At 49.7% G+C, this 3,457-nt stretch overlaps 1 protein-coding gene and 1 pseudogene across 1 annotated transcript in view; one reads left to right on the top strand and one right to left on the bottom strand.

Moving 5' to 3' along the window:
- Positions 1-3,457, top strand: part of SNTA1 (syntrophin alpha 1) — a gene marked incomplete at its 5' end in the record, with an annotated part of 41,866 nt that overhangs the window by 17,743 nt on the left and 20,666 nt on the right.
- Positions 2,158-3,457, bottom strand: part of LOC102472486 (small ubiquitin-related modifier 1 pseudogene) — an 8,925-nt pseudogene continuing 7,625 nt past the window's right edge.

Below are 3,457 nucleotides of genomic sequence, written 5' to 3'. Positions count from 1 at the left end.
AGAGAGAGAGAGAGAGAAAGCAAGCCACCAGGTCTGGAAATATGGGAGTCCAGCACTCTTAATCACTATATCACCAGTTGGCCTCTAAACTAGAATTTTTTTAAAAATGTAAAAAAATAAACAACCAGCACACTATCTGCTGGCCCATATTATTTGATAAGTCAAGGACTTTGAACTTTTTCTTCTTATTTTTAATGGTTTCTTAATATTCCATTATTGAGATTTCATGTATTCATTCAACACGTATTTACTGAGCCTCTGCTCTGTGCCAGGATTTGATTTAGGCACTAGGGATATAGCCAGGAGCAAGACTGAGTAGTCTGCCAGTCAGGGGGCTCCTGCGTTGGTTTTAGTAGCCCCTACTCCTGGGTTTTCATGTCATCCCTAGACTCTGGCATCGCAGACAACGGTGCTGTGACCCTTCTGTGTACCTGTGAGTATTTACCTGAAATGTGTTTCCTGGAACTGTTCCTGCTAGGTCCCAGTGTTCATATGTCTTTATGCTCTCGGTACACGGTGCCCTCCTGTACTGCTCAAGGGTGTGGTGTGGTGAGATTGTATCTGACCAACTGTGGTGGTATCCCTACACTCTGCGGTCCGCCCTGCTGCAGGGCTGCCGTGGTCTGGGAACTATTTATAGTCCAGCCCTGCTGGACCAGCAAGACCGTAAAGGTCATCTCTTCCAGAACCTGTTGGAACCCTCTGTCCTTTCAACATCATCCTGGGCAGCGGGTAGGCAGCCTGGACTTGCGTCCCCACAGTTCCTTGCTTAGGGAGCTGACATGTTGGTGTCCGTTATATGGGCAAACAAACTAAGGCCTGGAGAGAGCTGGGGCCTTGCCAGGGCCAGATTGCAAGTGATAGGGCTGGGATCTAGCTCCTTGTCTGTCTTTCACCATATCCTGTGCCCTTCTCTTTGTACTTTTAAACTAAAAATGGCGGCAGAAATAATAACCACACTACTGTTTATGTCAAGCAGGAAAAAGTGCTTTATAAATGTTGAGTATTTGACTTCTGTTTTATTTTTTAATTAATTAATCTATTTCACGAGCAAGAGAGACAGAGAAGGAAAGAGAGACAGAACATTGCCAACAGGGTCTTTTTTTTTTTTTTTTTTTGAGAGATTTTCGCTATAGGGCGCGTGCGCTCGCCAGACAGACAGAGAGAGACATAGAGACAGAAAGCGAGAAATCACCCCCCAGAGGGGATGGTCACACCGCAATCCCTTCTCCTCCATTCTCCTCTCGGGATCTTGGGCACGCACGCACACGTGCCCAGCGTGAGTTTTAAGCCACCAGGTCCGGGACGTGAACCGCGGTTGACTACGTGGGAGTCCAGCGACATAGCCATTACGCTAACTGCTGGTTCCTGCCAACAGGGTCTTGATGCTATGATCTCCCACGGTCTTGATGCCACCATCTATTCCCAGATTCAGCCAACCCTGGGTGATGAACAAGTGTATGCCCAGTGCCCACAGGGAGGTCTCTGGATCTCAACTGGAAACCTTCTCACGTGCGTTGCCTTGCAAAACGTCCTGTTTTACTGCTACGTTGCCATCTGGCCCCATCCTCATTTAAAAAATATGGAAACAGAGGCTCACAGTGGTTGCTACTTGTCCACAGTTGAAGAGCCTAGAAGTTAACCCCAGGTCTGTCTCACCCCAGACCCCACATTCAGCATTCTTGTTACAGGTTGAGAAGCCTCAGGCCTTTCAGAATTCGCTCGTTGAACACATGTCCTATTTACTGATTACCTGGTTGGTGTAGGTCAGGTATTACTATAGAGGTTGGGTACACAGAGCACGTAGGTCCTCACAGAACTGCCATGTTGCTTAGAGGAGAGAAGGCACAGACTAGTAAACAGCAGATCAATCATGTTATTCGAGCAGGGCTAAGTGACCACCCACTGAACAGACCAGGAACAGCTGAACTTAGAGGCTTGGTCTCCTTCCAGCTGAGCCTCAAAGCCAGGGCATTCCGTCAAACATTTACTGGGCATTGGGATAAGTATTAGATGCAGTGTTGAGCCAAAAAAACGTGTGTTCCTTCTCTCAGCAACACGTAAGTGACCCCTACTCACTCCCCCTCGACTCCCCCAGTCATACTGTGTCAGGCGATTGGCCTTACCCTGTCTCTATTCCTGTGTTTCTAGTGGGATCTATTCCTGGCTCCTTGGGGCCAGAGCCAGGTTCTGGCTCCCCTCCTTGGCAGAGCTGGAGGTCCTGGAAATTGGGGCCTCTGTTGTATCTGCCTCAGCTTCCCTAAGGAGGAAGGACCAGTGTTACTGCTTTGCTAGGCTCTTGGGCCAGGGGCTTGGCTGGGGAGGCTGGGGACTCTGGCTGGGCCTGCCTTTGGAGCCTCAGGAATGCTGGCCACAGGGCCATGCTTATGTCCTCGGCTCTCTGGGCCACCGCCTTTGGGCAGCCCCGCCTTGCCTGGTCGGGTGACTCAGGCAGAAATCAGAGCGGGGAGGAGGCCTCAGAGCTGGGCTATTTATGGCCACATTCTGGGGCCCCCAGGACCCCACCCCCACTCCGGGACAGGCTGCTTGGCTTATGAAATCCAAGCCCTGTTTCAGGCGCCAGCTGGTGTGCTGTCCGTTTATAGCATGTTCCTGTGGGAAAGGAGAAGGAGGACCCAGTTTGGGATGGTCGGGTGGGCAGGGGCTCTAGCAGTGTGTCTGGCTTTGAGTTGACAATAATTTACTTACTGAGCACGTAGCAGGACCCTGGGAACATAGAGATGAATCAGAAAAGGTCTCTATCCTTTTTAGTGCCCCCAGCTTGGTGGAAGAAATGGACCCCACATAATCACAGGAGTGTAGAGTCCAGGGACTGCAGAGGTGGGGCATCTGAGAGCTTCCTAGAGCGGCGACATCTGAGCTGGGCCTGGGCTGCGGCATCCTCTCCGTCTTGCTGCCCTGCCTGCCCTGCCTGCCCTCCCCTGGCATGCATTTCTCCATTCACAGAACACTAACTCCAGGTTCAAATCCGGCCCAGTCTCTGCTCTAGGTGCCCCCAGTTTGGTGGGAGACAGCCCTGACACACAGAATCACAGCAGAGTTCTAAGAAGTGTGGGTTGGGGCCAGCAGGTAGCCTGGTGGTTAAATGGGCTGGACTCCCACATGACCAAATATGGTTCAAGTTCTAGACCTGGCAGCTTGCTTTCTCACTTTACTTCTTTAGCTCTCTCTCTGTCTCCCTCTGGTGAGTGCATGTGCCCTATAACAAATTAAAACATAATAATAATAAATTAAATAAAAAAGAAGTGTGGGAAAGGGAGACTGGGAGGTATGAATAAAAAACAAAACAAAACCCCTGTTCCCTGAGTCTCTAGTATATTCCATGTCTTTTTTTTTTTTAAGAATTATTTTATTTAACTTTATTTTAATTTGACCAGAGAGGGAGAGAGCAAGAGAGATAGAGAGCAAGCTGCCAGGTCCGGAACATGAACCATGG

This window comes from Tupaia chinensis, unplaced genomic scaffold (assembly GCF_000334495.1).
Source record: "Tupaia chinensis unplaced genomic scaffold, TupChi_1.0 Scaffold000115_1, whole genome shotgun sequence".
Classification (NCBI taxonomy): domain Eukaryota; kingdom Metazoa; phylum Chordata; class Mammalia; order Scandentia; family Tupaiidae; genus Tupaia; species Tupaia belangeri.
Note: the sequence above shows the minus strand (reverse complement) of the source record. Positions and strands in the feature narration are given on the sequence as shown.